At 37.4% G+C, this 17784-nt stretch overlaps 1 pseudogene; it reads left to right on the forward strand.

The window, feature by feature from the left end:
• Window positions 1-13458: 13458 nt before the first annotated feature.
• LOC149002175 (protein DETOXIFICATION 40-like) lies at window positions 13459-16866 on the forward strand (annotated as a pseudogene).
• Window positions 16867-17784: the final 918 nt, after the last annotated feature.

The following is a 17784-nucleotide window of genomic DNA, read 5'->3' on the forward strand; positions in this document are numbered from 1 at the left end:
CAGTGATGCTGGTCCAGATTCTGATGATCAGGCAGAGGATACAGAGATGCATGAGGTTGTTCCTGAGCATCATGAGATTCCCAGGTCACCACACTTCGAGACAGGAGGCCCTTCACATTCAGTTCCAGAGACTACTGATTTAGGTGCTCAGATGAGATTGATGACTTCCATGCTAGAGAGGATGGAGGTCAGACAGGAGCAGATATATGAGAGGATGGAGTCACGGCAAGATAGGATAGAGTCACAGATTACTCAGATGGCCGAGGACTTCAGAGCATTTAGAAATCAGAGGAGATCACCTAGATAGATTGTACTTAGGATTTCCCTTTATGCTTTTCAGATGTAAATTTTTCTTAAAGTTAATGAAGTTCTTTTTGTTTCACTTTATTATTGTGTGTTATGCACTTTTCTTTTATTGCTTATATGATATTTGTTCAAATATAATTATTGTGCATTATTTAGAAGTATTTAGTTATGCTTCATTAAACAAGTTTCTAATACAAGTGTTCTATTATTCACTTCTAAGAGTAGATGAGTCACTTCTGGATCTATGACTCAGGAATCTTTTGTTACTGTTTTCTGTGGTTAGGATTTCCTTGAACTTTGGGCTCTGATACCACTCTGTCACATCCCCCCAGCCGGTATCCTAACTGGCATACCTGGGAGTGTGATCCACAGCCCCGAAGATCAAGTATCGAGGAAATCATCCTCCCACATATACAATAACATAATCATAAACAGGAAATAAATCAAGTTTTAATATTATAAACAAGGTTCAAAACAAGAAATGAACAATCAGTATAATCAGAGTGCGGAAAGATACCAGATATCCAATGATATCAAAAAGGAGTAAAGTGAGGCGGAAACTCACTTTACCAAAAATAGCGGAACGTAGTATGAAAATCAAAAGGGATTTCAACTAAAACAAATGTACTAAGAAATAAACTAAGATCAAGCGTCTTCAAATTTATAGATAACGTCTTCATAAGTATGGACTTCATCAATCCAATGAATCCGTTCTAACTCTATACCGTTCTCAAAAGTAGTACGCAGCTTGATCCGCCGGGGGATCATCAAAGTAAGCTTGATCGTTGCCAGCACCTTGCGTGTAATACGCTTCATCAGCTTGTGCTTCGCTGTATTGCTCGTCATAATACTCTGTATTTGCAGGATAATCTAACAAGAAAATGTACAAAAAGGAATGAGTTTCAAAAAAACTCAGTAAGGCAAGTTAATCCATAACATCATAGATAACATGTGGCAAAACATAACATGATGCAATGCAGTATGAAACAAGTAATGAATGTATGCATCTAACTCTATGTATGCTGGTCTCTATGGTAGACATGCTTTAAGTCATAGCACCGTACTTCTTTGGGAAGGTCCGCTCACATCCTCAACCATTTAGAATATCTTGGATTCCCTCACCCATTTAAGGTATCTTGGGCAGCCGGTTGGTAATGGGTCTTGCATCCCTCGGGACAAACCATGGTTGGGGATTAAGTCAACACACTCTCTCACAACCATTTGGCATAAGTACTGGCGCATGTCAAGGAAAAGCCTAGCCCAGTGCAAGTCATCTACTCAGTTACATCAACTCAGGTCCAGATATTTCCATTCCTCGTCCCTGACGATCCTTTCTGGTATCCTTTCCACTAGAGTCCTAATAGTTCATGACTACGGACTCATCAACCCTATTGGTTATCCACATATGGTAAACGGGAAGCTCTCATGTCCTCTCATGGGTTGGTTACCGGTCTTGAGCGCCCATGAGCCCAAGTCTAGCCATATTCAACCCTCCAATAAATGGCCTCTTTCGAGTATCCACAATGTGACCCATGTCCTCTCACGGATCTTTTCACCGGTCTTGAGCGCCCACGAATCCCCATTGCTACCACGGGTCGTTCGGTCTCAATACCCTTCCGATTCGGGTCTGATATAACAGGGGTATATCCTAGCCAAACATTGCTAGACAGCCCTAGGTATGACAACCATTGATTCGGGAAAGCGTCGATGGGCATCTTCGGAGAACATCCCATACTATTCCCTCCGATGTCCAAGGATAGAAGTGTCAAAAGGACAACTTCCCAATCCCAAACCAAACTTAAGCAAACACATTCTCAGATCAGTCATAACATATACAACCAACAGTTCATCATATACAAGAGAATGTAAAAGCAAAATTAGATTAGGCAATAATAGGTAATTCATATAACATGAAAAATGAAAAAAGATAATATAAACAAGTGCTACTGATCTCACAGTAAGAGATCAGAATTAAATTATAATAACAGTAAGTAATCTCATAGTTTCATAAGGTAGAAACCAGAGAACAAGTAATCTATGTAGTTAAGAAATTAACTGTCCTTACCTTGATTATCGAAGAAGATGATCCAAAGATCAAAGAGAGCAACTCCAAACTTAGCAAATAGACTCCTAACAATCATAGATACAACATTAGGAAAGATGCCTCAAAGATTAGAGAGCAAACGAATCAATTCGGGCGAAAAACGAAGCTACTGACTCCTTTGGTCGAGTGTTTGGTAGACTGGCCCAGTCGACCAAGCAGTCGACCAAGCAAGTCTCGATCGGAATTGTCTGATCGCTTTGGCCATAACTTCTTCGTTTGAAGTCAGAATGATCCGAAATTCGAAGGGGAATTTCCTAAGGTATATTAGGATCATATAGTAAGATAAAAACATCAAGACATGGGGAAAATTTGGGTTCTTGATTTAACCCAAGAATTTAGGGTTTCAACCTTATGGTTCCCATAAAAAGGTTGAGATCACAGAATGAAAGAAAATTAAATAATTGGCCAAAGGCAATAAGAAAATCATAGGAAAACTAATTTAGGTAACTAGAAATATTACCCATGAGGTTTCCCTCACATGGGAGGTTAACAAGAGTTTCCAGAACTCAAGCAAGGGTTAGGGTTTCAAGAAAATCTTCGGCTAGGGTTGAGATCATGATGATGATCATAGATCTCAAAGAAACGAAGGAGATCACGAAGGGATGGTTGCAAGGATGCAGCATCAACTTCCTGATCTCAATCAAGAACAAGATCAAGAAAAGAGAATTAATAATTCAGAAGAGATACTAACCTTGAATTGTAAGAACAGAGAAGAGAGGTTTTAGATCTGCAGAGGAATCTTCGAAATCACCAGAGAGAGTTTCGGAGAGGTGTTCTCACGTCACAAAGTGTTTAGGAGGCAGCCGTAACAAAGAAATACGAAGTAGGGTTTAAATAAGAGTGAAAAACCCTAAAATTACAGTTTCTCGGATTTCACCTTCCTTTGGTAGAGTGCTTGGTCGAGTGGCCCACTCAACCGGTCGATCGACCAAAGGCGGACGATGAGGAATAATCAGGGATTTGGAGGATCAAATGGGCTTTAAACCTTATGGGCTTTTGCATACGCATCAAGTAACAAGTCAAGTGTGAAGAAATACCTTCAAACCAAGTCAGATAATACTCCAAGTCCTTCAACTAATCTCATCTTCAGACAACTGTAGCTTCCTTTCCAAATCTACACAGACATCCAAGTATGGAACTCCATCAACAACATCCATGGGTTCAGAGTCAAACACCATGTCTTCTACTGAGATGGCCCATAGTTGGCTTCTTTCTCTACTCCGGGTCTTCGGACCTAAAAACAACCGGGTTACCGGGTCAAGGTCAGGGTTAGGTTAGGGCAGGGTTTCACAATCAACACACACATCAGGGCTGTATAACGCGTGCAAGCCATGTAACGGCATGGGGTATGATGTGTTGAATCCCAAATTGAGCAATACGCATGTCAAGGCTGTATAACGTGTGCAGGGCATGTAACGGCATGGGGCATCGTATTGTTTCCATATAAGATAAATAATAACTTGTGCATTAGCATTATTGCATTATTTATTTTATTTGATTGTATTTCTTGTATTATTTCGGTACATTATTTCAAACATGTCGATATCTTGTTGGATTTGATCTTGCTAAGTTTTTCGAAACTTACCCAATATTTTTCTCCAGATGATGAATGTGTAGGCGTGACTTTGAAGAATTGGGTCGTTATACAGAAGAAGTCCATATTGCTGATGAACCTCGTTCATATAATATTTGTTAAGGACATAAAATATGTTTTTTTATCTATATTTAGATAATTATGTAATTGGTGATGAAATGTTTTATTTGATAAATGTAATAGTCGAACCCTTTATTTTGGATATTTTAGAATAATGGAGACATTCAATGTATTACAATTTAAAAATAGACTTCCGCTGCTTAAATATTCTAAATACTTTGAGTTTGATGTTATAAAATTTCTGGTCTATTCTATCACGACTGGTTCACTACCTAAGGAAAATCGTTTCTTGGGTTAAGTATCGAACTAATTTCCCATATTGGGAATCGAGGAGTTACAAGGTCACCACTCTCTCACTCTACCATTGGTATGAGTATTGACACGTACCAAGGTTATACCTAACCCAATGCAAGTTATCTACTGAGTCACATCTACTCGGAGTCAGATACCTCCCTTTCGTGCACTAGAAAGTCTGTTCCAGTATTGATAGCCTCCCTTCCGTGCCTAGGCAATCCATTCTAGTACCTCCCTCCCTAGAGTCACCGTCTCCTTCTTAGCTTCGTAGACTCTTAACCCTATTGGTCATCCACATATAATAAAAGGGAAGCTCTCATGTCCCCTCATACTTCTCGTCTTGGGCGCCCACAAGCCCAGACTTATTATATGCGACGCTACCAATGAATGGCCCCCACAATGTGATTTGTGTCCTCTCATGGGTTGGCTACCGGTCTTGAACGCCCACAAATTCTCATTGCTGCCATAGTCACTCGGCCTCAATACCCCTTCGATGGGGTCCAGATATGACAAGGTTTCCTAACCAAACACTTCTAGACCAAACCTAGGTATGTCATCCAATAGTTACGGAAAGCACCAAGGGGCACCATGAAATGCATCCCATACCACCTCCACTGGTATCCAATGATATAAACACCAAAAGGGCATTCCCCATTCCACAACTACGACTTAAGCAATCACATCACATCATGATTCCACAATCATCATTTCAAAGTCCATTCACATTCAATACAAATATGTATATCACATCATGAATAGCATATTGTAATTACAGAAGTAAAACAATAGATAAAAGGATTCTAAGATAGTAGCTATCATATGCAAACAAGATCTAACAAAGCATAGAATGTAATGACATCAATTGAGTGAATGTACTCACCTTATACTGATTCGTAATCTCCAAAGAAAGAGGTCAAAGGGCAAGTCCAAAATTACCAAAATAACCCTAAACAAATAAGTATAGAACATAAGGACCAAACCCTAATGATCGGAGATGAAACAGAGACAAATCAGGGCTAAGTTGTTGTCCTGGCAACCTTTGGTCGCTTGGTGGCCTAGGGTGACCAATGCAAGCGACCAAGCCTGCTGTGTATGGACAGCAAACTCCAAGTTTGGTCAAAGACTCATCGTTTGACATCGCAACACTCCAAAATTAATAGGAAAATTCTAAAATAACATATGGAGACTATTTGATGAAGATCTATGCATCAAACATGGTCATTGGAGTAGAACTCTAATAAATCACATAATAGGCCTAAATCGCTGATTATCACGGAAAGACTAAAGTGAATGGAGGTTCACTCTAGAGATCAGAAATCAGTAGATCATAACTAGAAAACAACCTAGGAATATATCTAATAGATTATAAATCAAACAACTCAGAGAATGAGATCATGGTCTTCATGCTAGGTTAAACACTGAAATCACACCATGTTGTCCACGGAAAGAATAGAGTGAATGGGAATTCACTCTAAGACTATGAGGATCAGAGATTAGGTCATTAAAGTAGTATAAGACCTTCCTCACAATCAAATCAATGGGTTACAACAGTAGAGATAGTAGATCTAGAGAGAATAGAATCAAATACTAACCTTGTAGAAGAAGATTCAACGGAGAAACTCCTACAGATGCTTGGGGATCTTCCTTGGCTTTGAAGAAAGAGCTATAGGGTTCTTCTCATGTTCTCCAAAAGTTTAGAGGCGAAGTGCCTCGAATTAGATCGAAGTTTGAATATATAGAACTCCAGAAACCTAAATTTCCAAAATACCCAATTCTGTCCTGAGAGAAGCCTTGGTTGCTTGGCTTTGGTCGCTTGGGGTGACCAAGGCAATCAACCAAGCAATGCCAAGAGGTAAAAGTCAGATTTTTGGTATTTGAAAGCCTCAAGCTTCACTTGGGTCCTTCACCAACTTAAGAAAGGGTCTTACCTGATTGTGCAGGACCTTCCGAAGGTGTCAACATTGTATTCTTGGTCCACTTTCTCAGTCCAACATCATTCAAACAATATTTTCTTCCAAATCACACGGGGTTTCCATACTACGATCTTCATCATCTACAACCATGGGTTCTAGGTCAAACCTAATGGATTCAAATTTGGATGGCCCACAACTATCTTCTTCCTTCACTTCGGGTCTTTGAATCTACACTATAGATTTCCAGATAGGGTTAGGTGGGATTTCACATTAAGAGTCAACATAGTTTGAGAAGGAGACGATGACTCTCGGGGGAAAGATACTATAATGGATTGCGAGAAGCAAGGAAGGGAAGTATCCGACCCTAAAGTATATGTGATTCAGTAGATGATGAGCATTGGGCTAGGTATAACCCTAACACGCAGCAATACTCATACCAATGGTGGAGTGAGAGAGTAGTGACCTAAACCCCAACCATGGTGATAGTCCGAGAAGGATGCCTTGACCCAACAGTCGCAGAACCTAATAGATGTCTCTTGTTAAGGGAGAGTGACTGAGACAGCCCAAAGGAGTATGGTGTTCTATCTTAATGCATGTCCGCCACTAGAGACCAACATCTATTAGATTTAGTTGCATACTTGCATATTGTCTCATATCATATTGCATCATGCTTTGTGCTTGAATTTGGTTTGTAATTGTTATTTGTATGTGAACTACTCGCTAAATTCTTTTGAGTTCAACCCTCGGGGAAAATGTTTGCTTTAGATGGTTTTGCAAGTGATGAAGAGATCCCAAGCCCCTATTCGGAGATCCCTTTCTTATATGATACAACTAAGGAACAATGGGAGTTGAGTAGCAAGTGGTATGATCCATGGACCGGTATGGAGTTCTATTATGGCACCGATCAACAATGATAGAAGACGCCTTGCCCGCCGATGGGACTATATATGAGCTTGACATTGATCCCAAGTTACAGAAGTACAAGCCATCAATGAAGAAGGCTAAATTAGAAGAAAGTGAACTACTAAAAGATGTAGATTAGCTTTGATAGTCTTCTCTATTCCTTCAACTGTAATACTTTAGATTTGACTATTCATTCGCCATTGAATATTAAAGTTACTTTTGCACACTTTTACTCTAATTATTTTGACATCACTTCTAAACTTTGATGTTGTTTTGAGATCCTTCTGAGATCCATTCTTTATTTATTCTTTTAATTACATTAATACAATGATTATTTCTTGCTCATGATTATACTATTGTGCTATGTGGGAGGGTGATTGTTCAGACTTGATCTTTGAGGCCGTGGATCATAGCTCTGGGTATTGCCAGATAGGGCTAGGGGGATGTAACATAACTAATAGAGATCTCTTCACTTTTATTATATTGAACCTCTTTTGGGATTTTATGAAAAGTTATGTCTTCAAGATTTTAATGACCAATTGTCTCCATATTATAACTAGAGATAATTACTGTTGCCCCCCTCTAGTTTGATTTTATTACTAATAAAACCCTGTTCTTTACGGAATTACTGTTGCCCCCCTTCCTTATAATGGTGTTAAGTTGCCGTTAAGTTTGAATATGTAATGTCTAATTTGCCCTTCATTAAAATTAAGAAATCAAAAGATGATGCTACCTCATTTATAAAAACCAATGTCAATTTTACCCTAAACTTCATTTATTTTGAATTAATGAAATGGGCAAAATTCAAATCCGATAAACTTCATTTATTTTGAAAATATTTTAGGTGATATTTAGTTTCCAATTCGAGTTGAATTTGATTTTCCTTCATCTTAGGTTTCTATTTGAGTTTTATTCAATCATTCTTTCTTTGTTTGGTGGTTTTTTTTTTTTTTTTTTTGAGAATAAAACGGATTATAGTTACTTTTTTTCTCCATAGTTAATTAAGGGTACTACTGTAACTTGACAAAAAGGTAAATAAGTAAAGAGATAAGTATAAGGGTATTTCGGGGTTTTTGAGAAAATATAAAGTTGCCACATCATCAGTAAACTAACGGAACTTAACGGTAGGGAGGCAATAGTAATTGTAGACAAAGTTAAAGGTTGGATTAGTAATTTTGAAAAGTACAGGGGATATAGTAGTAATAAAATCAAAGTACAAGGGGCTAATAGTAATTATCCCTTATAACTATTATGATAATTTGCTTATTTCCCTTTCAATGATTTTTATCATATAATCGATTGATTTTCCACGTTTTAAACATGGTTTAGTTTTATTTGCATTGATAGATTATCCTGCTAGGACATTAAGTCAGATTGAAGCATTTGCAGCTGGAATATAAGATTTAGTAACTCTTGGCAGCTCAGTAAATCTAACAGTTGATTCATAGTACTTTATAAATTCAATATCTTTAAATTTCTGGTTCACATTGCTCAGTGCAAGAATTTCAATGAAATAATTATAATACATTACAATCAATCATTTTTTTCAACTATTTATTCTCTTCTCTCGTGTTGGAAAAAACTAATTTATCAAAATGATAATTGGCAAGTCTTGCTTTAAATAAATCTTCAGTTATTAGCAAGATATTGAATTATAGAATTAGATTCATATCCAACATATGTTCCCAACTTCTTTTGGAGACTCATCTTTAAGCATTGTGGTGGAGCAATTGGAATATAAATTGCACATCCAAAAATTATAAAATGAGAAATAATTGGTTTTTTATCATAAGTAATTGTAATAGGAGAATTTATCATAACTTGTTGGCTTGATGCGTACAAGTGATGTTGTATATAAGATAGCATATCCTATGTTAATACAAGGGGTTTTGTTCTCATATGCAATGGTTTAGCTATTACTTGGAGACATTTAATAAATGATTCTACCAAACTATTTTAGGTATAAACATGAGCAAACAAGCTATTCAATTGTGATTTCAGTTGTCATACAAGAATAATTAAAAACCTAAGATGTAACATCATCAGCATTATCAAGACAAATTGTCTTTCTCTTATAAATCATAATTTGTGCTCTTAATCTAATTATTTGAGCAAACAATCTTACAAATACCAAATTATGAACTTATAATAAACATACATGTGACCATTTTATTGTTGTGTTTACTAAAACCATATATTATTTAAATGGTCCACTTGACTAGTGAATGGTCCCATATATTTCATCTTGTATACGTTTAAGAAACGCAAGTGATTGAATCCCAACTTTAGCTGATGATGGTTTAATAATAATTTTTTGTTAAGAACAAGCAACATAAGAAGATTCATTAAATTGAAGAATCTTTTTGTTTTTTTAATGGATAACCATATGAATTTTCAATAATTTTTTCCATCATATTTGATCCAAAATAGCTCAATCGGTCATGCAAAACAATATAGTTATTAGAACCAATATTCTTTTAATTTACCAAAGCATGTATTTCAATTATGCGAATATTTGCGTAGTACAAACCAGAAGAAAAATAAGTAATTTTTTCAATATTTGTAGCCTCTATATGATTGTCATTTCAGGATATTCATTGTGATCTATCTTGAGATCCTTCTTTTATTGTTTCCTTAATTATATTTATACAATGATTATTCTTTGCTCTTGATTACATTGTTGTGCTATGTGGGAGGATGATTGTATAAAATTGATTTTCGGGGTTGTAGATCACACCTATGAGTATTGTAGTTAGTGTACCGATTGGGGGGATGTGACAGTTCCTACTTGCCCCATGCACTGTCCATCATGTCTTGCCTATTCTTCATCCTTTGTTGGGTATGAACCTCAAATAGTAGAAGTGGAAGCTCCTTGTTTAGGACATATTCAAAGCTTGAGCAAACTCCCCATCAAAATCTCTAGCTTGTGGCAAACCTCCTCTCACAGATGTCATAAGTCCTTCCCAACTCATGTCCTTCCATCATGAGACCAACTCCATAGAAATCTTCCTTTTTTATTTCCTTAGAGCCTTGATCATTCTGTTTTGCTTCCCTATGTTCTACTAGCCTTGGAGCCATTACCTTATTATGGTTTAGGGATCTCATGCTTCTCCTGAAGCTAGTGCTCACCATGTTCACCCTAGGGTGGCCTTGAAGATTGCGCCGCTGGATTATCGTATCGAAGGGGAACTTTGACCTAGGAAAACTCCTAGTGTCTAAAGCTTCTACTTTGTTTGATGCTGCCATGGCATCTACTTGATGCGATTGTGGGAGGGACTGCTCTATCCATTGGAGTCTATTCTCAAACAACTACATTGCTTGCTTGTTATCACATCATGAACTTGCCAAGCCTTAACGCAATATTCTAGACATGTCTTCTACAGATACACCATTAGGGGGTGAATTGTCTCATAATTATTCTCCCTGCTTGATTTATTCCTTGTAGGAGAAGAATTATCATTCTAGTCTTCTACAATTCTCGTCATTTGTGTGGTTACCATTACGGCTGATATCCCATTGGGTGTGCCAAAAAGATGTTGGTGCAATTTCTTCTTAGAGTTATGTTGGCGTGCCAGAGTCTACAACTAACCCAAGGGAATTAAGAATTATTAGGTTGTTATGGATTTTATCTGCTTCAGCATATCAAGGACTTTGATGGCTTTTGAGAGAAGGCAACTCAAACTCGAGGGCTTCCTTCTTGGCAAGCCTGTACCATTTCTACACTAAGCCTACAGAAGAAGAACAAAACTTGTTCCACGATAACTAAGATAAAATGCGTAACTGTAAATTGTCATTAATGAGTAATGTGTGTCATACAATGAATTTACACTGTTATTTTTAAAGGAAGGAGATAACCACCTCCTGAAACTGTCAGCCACTACCTACGGGATTATCTTCTGTTGTTTTGGAAACAAAAAAATTCAAAATTCAAAAACCCGTAACTATAGATTACTACCATAACTTGATTTGGCTTTTCGGCCTGCTTTGGATGAGTCCATTTCATCCTAGACTATTGGTGATTTAGCCAGATCTCTTGGTCTTGGTTCGTTTCAAAACCAGATTTATTACAATTATCAATTTCTATGGACTAACAAATTCAAATTAGGATTTGAAGAAGTCATTCATAATTGTCATTCTCTATCATTCCCCCTAACTGAATATTGTGCCCCAAGCCAAAGAAGCCAAGACCTCTTGGGCATTTTTAATTACTCATATCATGAGGACTAATGATTTAATTACTTATGGGCATTTTTCAAGTATTATGCCCCAAAAGCCCAAGAGTCCAAGACCTAAGCCCAAAATGTAATTTAATTTGAAATAGACTGACGCTTGCTCTAATGGACTGGTATTTGTCAGTCTGTCCAATCCAAACCCAAACTGTTAGCCCAAATTGAGCCCATCCCGAAATCAAACGGAATCCATAATTTTGCTAATGATTTGTATTTGGGTTGGCTGCTTTCAGGTCAAAAGCAAAAATCAAAAGTAAAACTATCTCAGATCGACCCATTGACACCCCCTAATAGTCATCTGTATAACAATGAAACTGTTAACATTCAAACATAATGTAAGATGTTGTACCATGACCTTGGCGTAGCTGTTGTTCGTGGGTGAGAAGTTTAGCTTTTAGATCAATTAAGGTTAAGGGTGTCAATTTCATATCGAAACCGTTTAACGTACCGAACCGTGCCGTCTAAAACCGTACGGTTTAAAATTCAGTACGGTACGTATTGAAACCAAATTTCTTTGGTACCGTTCCGGTTTTAGGCATTCATACCGTTGGTATTTACCCAAACCGTACCGAATTGGTACCGAATTAAGGGATATAAATAAAATTTTACAATTAAAACACTTTACCTTTACCTTATCCATAATTCCCTATTTTAGTTTTTCGTTTCGTCCTTTACTTTTTTTGTTAGATTTACTTGTTTTGTTTATGCTCATATCAGATTCTATCGATGGTTTGATTGTAATTTCATTAGGATCTTAATGAAATAATAAAAAAGTGGCATGGGTTCGTTCATACAAAAATTGTGCCGTACTAGATACTGTGTTAAAACTGTTTTCCCACATCGATTTAATATCAAAACCGTACCGAACCGTTTTACAAATACCGTATAAATTCGGTGCGGTACAGTTTTAATTTTCGGTATTCAAAGTTGTTACCGTATCGATTGACAGTAATAGATAGATAGATTTCTCGATGATAAATATGTGGTAGTCTAGACCTACGCCATTGAGCGCGCGCCAAACAACGTCAAAGTCTTGTACCTCTTCATTGGTTGCCGTCAAAGAGTCTACAGTGGACATGATCTTGGGCAAGGGGAAATTCCTTTGTTAATGATCTACAATTCATTGCAGAGTAAGCCGATAACTACATGGAATAGAATAATAATCTTTGCATGAATTTAAGAATTTGAATTACGGTTTAATGAAGTCATTCATACAATCATACTTGTCGTTTACTATCGGTTTCACCAACTTCCATTTATTGCCTTGATCCAAGAAAAGAAGTTTCATTTATTGCGATTTTTTTGTTTATTGTAAAACATTTGTCAAGATCTTGTTGGATACTGCATTTGTCATAATTTATCATTGGATACACAGTCATATAAATTTAACTTTTTGTTTATAGCAAGTTTTTTTTTTTTTAGTACTGGTGCCTTTTTTAATGCTAGAAATGAAATGCCGTCGGATGGGTGCCAATCCAAGACCTCCCCATGGGAATCTGGGCTTTTAACCGCTCAAGTAACCCACCATTGGCTTATGGCAAGATATTTAGTATCATTAACTTTCGTATCATACTTGGATAGTGCATATGTCACAATAGTGCTTGTGGTGCCCACCGTTGGATACATGCTATGTAGATTTATTAAACCTTAACCACTTAAAACATGATTGGGTTCATTTTCAAGAAAAATTAGTTTTTTTTTCACTGAAATTAATTATATGTGCACATGATGTTTTGAGTGACTGAAATTTCATAAAATCTACTTAACTACATCCAACTGTGAGCAGCACAGGACGCCAAATGTATTTTCTTTTGGCCAAAAAAAAGGACGCCAAATGCAGTAGGTAAGCAGGATCTTTTGTTGAGAGTGAATCAACCATGCAGAAAGAATGATCATGAAATCAAAATAGATTTTACCAAAGAGATTTTATAAGGAAAAAGGAGAATGCAAACGCGCACATTATAAATAATTGAACAGTGAAACAATTCCAAATCACATGATAGTATTAGAAGCAATATGGAGAATGATAGAGAAGGAGATTCTGAACATCAACCTTTAACCAAATCACCAAAGCAAACCTCCACCACAGTTCTTCAAGCAAGCCATGAACTTGAGGATATACTCTCAGACACCCAGTTGCCCCTTTTCAATCGTCTCAGGTTGGCCTCATTGATAGAACTGAAGACCCTCTTCTACCTTGCTGCCCCTTCTGTAGCTGCTTACATGATTAATACCCTCATGACCATTTCCACACGAATGTTCGCCGGCCACCTTGGTAATCTCGAACTCGCGGCTGCTTCCCTCGGCAACTCCGGGATCCAATCATTCACCTTTGGTCTCCTTGTATGTCTTTTTAACGCTTCTATTCTTCTGGGTATACACTATACAGTATGCTAGCTTAGAGATTAATCCAGCAATTTACATAGCCGTTCAACCACCATCTTTCCTTATTATTATTAATTTTTTTTTTTCCAGCTTGGGATGGGAAGTGCAGTAGAGACACTGTGTGGGCAAGCGTATGGTGCATCAAAGTATGAAATGCTAGGGATATACCTTCAAAGATCAATGGTTCTCCTCATGCTAACTGGGGTCCCGCTGACCCTGATCTATACCTTCTCCAGGCCAATCTTGATGCTTCTTGGCCAGTCGTCAAGGATCTCATCAGCTGCTGCCTTGTATGTATACGGTCTGATCCCCCAGATATTTGCCTATGCAGCTTACTATCCCATGCAGAAATTCCTACAGGCTCAGAGCATAGTGGCCCCAGGTGCCTACATATCAACGGCTACACTTTGTGTGCATCTGTTGCTAACCTGGGTGGCGCTGTACAAGATCAAGCTTGGTTTATTGGGATCTTCCTTGGTGTTGAGTCTTTCATGGTGGATCATCGTAGTAGTTCACTTTCTTTATATAATCAAGAGTAAACGTTGCAAGTACACCTGGACCGGGTTCAGCCTCCAAGCGTTTTCTGGGTTGCCTAGCTTCTTCAAGCTTTCAGCTTCTTCTGCAGTGATGCTGTGCCTTCAGAGTTGGTACTCTCAGACACTGGTTTTGCTAGCCGGGTTGCTTCCAAACCCAGAGCTGGCTTTGGATTCTCTCTCTATTTGGTAAGTGAATAAAGGTTTTTCAATCATAAATTAAATTTAAGATATTCATTAAGCACATAAATATTTTCAATTCACATTTTTTGAATTACATAACGAGTTGTACCCACAAATGAATTAAAATTATTTATTTTAACTTAAACTAATAGATTTTGTGTATAATATATGATGTGTAGCATGATGATAAATGGATTCGTTTTGATGATACCGCTTGGATTCAATGCAGCCGCAAGGTTAGTCAATTTGCAATTTCCGACTAGAAGCCTGGTTTAACAAACCCCTCAAAGTTTTTCTTGAAATTTTTACTTATTTTTTCCTTCTTTCCTTTCCTTTTCTTTTCTTTTCTTTTCTTTCTTTCTTTCTTCTTCTTTTTCTTCTTCTTCTTCTTCTTTCTTCTTTTTTTTTTTTTTTTTTTTTTTAAGAAAGAAATACAAAAGATAAATGCATAAAAACACAATGTTAGATCCAAACCAAAGAATGGAAATTAACCAAATGTCATACATACAATAAGCAAGGTCATCCTGGCTAAGGAATGGGTCGAGTAATAACAAACAACAACAATTAAGCACAATGAATACAACATACGTATCCTCTATCACAAAAGCCAAAAGAGGTGACACACCACAAAGACGAACATAGACACGCCACAAGAGCAGAGAGATAACACCTCACAAGGGCGGAAACAACAGCCATGGCGAAGACACACCAACGGCGACCAGCAACACGAGACTCTCGCAACATAAAAGCTTCCAGATTTACGGGAAATACTTCTAACTCCAGTGTAAAACCTTTAGACTTATGGAATGCACTACCGGATCTCACATCTACCTAGATTTTTTTATTTTTATTTTTTCCTTTCTCTAATAACCTGAATCTTCCACCGATTGGAGAAAAAGAAAATACAGAGAGAGAGAGAGAGAGAGAGAGAGAGAGAGAGAGAGAGAGAGAGAATAAGAAAAGATGTTTTTTTTCTTCTCTAAACTAGAACTTCACAGGAGAGAGGCGGAGAGAGGGAGCAGAATAGGGGTGGAGAAAGCGAACAGAGAGGCGGAGAGAAGAGGCAAGGGAGCAGAACAGGAGTGGAAAACTAATATTCAGAAAAAACGAACAGAGAGGCGGAGTGAGGGAGAGAGGAGGTGAGGTAGAAAAATAGGGGTGGAGGCGGAGGTGGAGAGTTAGAGACTCTCCACCTCAAAGCGCAGAGGTGACTTTCGGTTTCTTCAGAGCGCCGCTAGGGTTTCTCTGCTATCGATTTCTTTGAATCACAAGCTTCATTGAAATATTTACTTCAAAAAGGTCACTTGTCAGAGAAGATTCCAATATTTTCTCTTTCTAAACGAAAAACTTTACATTTATAGAATAAATGTTTCGAACTGTATAAGTTTGTTCATGTACAAGATTTCATTATCAAAAATTTTTCGTATCCTCCTATACATTAACATGTAGTCCTTTTGTGTAGTATAAGGGTAAGCAATGAGCTCGGGGCAGGAAATCCAAAATCCACAGCATTCTCAGTGATGATGGGGACTTCATTATCATTCATAATAATGATGATCATTGCCTTAGTTGTATTAAGTCTTCGTCATTATATAACCTATGCCTTCACCAATGGAGAAACTGTTGTCAATGCAGTTTTGGAGATTTGCCCATTATTGTTCATCAATCTCATCCTTAATGGGATCCAACCTGTTCTCTCAGGTATAAATTTCCTTCATTTTATGTAAATTCATGTGAGTTATCTAAATAGAATCCACCCTAAGTAGTAAAATTCATTTGTGTACATGAAAGTTTCTCTGGCTTCATATGTGTTTCTCTTTCTAATCGAAGTTTATTATATACAAAGGTGTGGCTGTTGGTTGTGGTTGGCAACAATTTGTTGCGTATGTTAACCTGGGGTGCTGCTATGTTATTGGACTCCCATTAGGGACTCTTCTAGGGTTCAAGTTCCATTTTGGTATTAAGGTATATATACTTAGTTTTTGAAGATCTTCCATGGATCACTATTTTTTGTTTGTGAAGGAAAACTTTCATGCAAGGTTTTATTTGCATGAAAATTTTTAACAAAACAAACAAAATTAAATGGTTTGGGTTTGTTTTGCATTGCAGGGATTATGGTCTGGGATAATATGTGGTACTGCATTGCAAACTCTTATTTTGCTATGGATTACATGTCGAGCAGAGTGGGAAATTGAGGTAAAATATTTTTGTTCTACTTGTATAGGGGAAATATTCTCAACTTCCTTAGCTCTTGATCATTATTTATTTTCATTTTTAATTTATTTCATTTTTGACAGGTAGAAAAAGCCAAGATACGCTTGGATGAATGGAACTTGAGGAAGTAACAACAGAAACTGCATGATGGAAGCTTCAACGACAATACTTAGCTCATATCAAGCCAATAACCACACAAATCAACCATCTTTAAATAAACTTATGATGTTACAATCTTGTGTTTATAGAACTGTGCATAAGGAAGTTACTCAAAGGAGCAACTTGATATCATCAATGCAATGAACTAAGAATTTAGCTTCTCTATTTAATGCTACTAGTAAGAACCTGCACGGGCATTTGTCCCCATATGTGTGGTTTTGGAAGAGAGTGCTGAACAAATTTTGGAGAGTTTAGAAGAGAGGAGATAAATATCTCGAGGGGAATTAAAAAATGATACTCGATGAACTAATTATGTTTTTCGATCAACGATAGACCTTTTTCTTTTGACGAGTATCAACAATACACTCTTGTACTATGAGCTCCAAGTATTTTTCACTATTTCGAGTAGTTCTTCGATGCCTCTTTTCAATTATGCAACAATTAATAGAATAATTATTAGTAATCCTATAAAACTCACAAATGGACAATATGTTGTCTTCAACCATTACCATAAAGAAAGAATTATATCCAACTCAATTTCCTCTTCCGTGACACAAGAACATCGCTTATAACCTAGGCTCTTAAGTATTATACAACCTGGACGATTCCTACAGGGGTTGAATCGAGATAGGACTTATATGCAGAGGCACAGGTATGGAACAACTTCTAGAGAAAGGAAAATTTTTCAATTGTCTTCTGAAAGGGTGTGGTCGGCTGCCCTTAACTAGCCCTCAAGTGAGCCATGAAACTACTATGGTGGAACTGTCAGGGAAGTGGTCCATCCCTGACACAGAATTACCTGCAACGCCTCTGCAGGAGGACTCAACCTGTCACACCCCACCCAGCCGGATCCGGTCATACCCGAATGCCCGTGGGGGTGTTACACCGCAAGATCTAGGTTCAGTGA

The sequence above is a fragment of the Hakea prostrata genome, chromosome 10 (genome assembly GCF_041222555.1).
Source record: "Hakea prostrata isolate BN-2017 chromosome 10, UWA_Hpros_2, whole genome shotgun sequence".
Taxonomy (NCBI): domain Eukaryota; kingdom Viridiplantae; phylum Streptophyta; class Magnoliopsida; order Proteales; family Proteaceae; genus Hakea; species Hakea prostrata.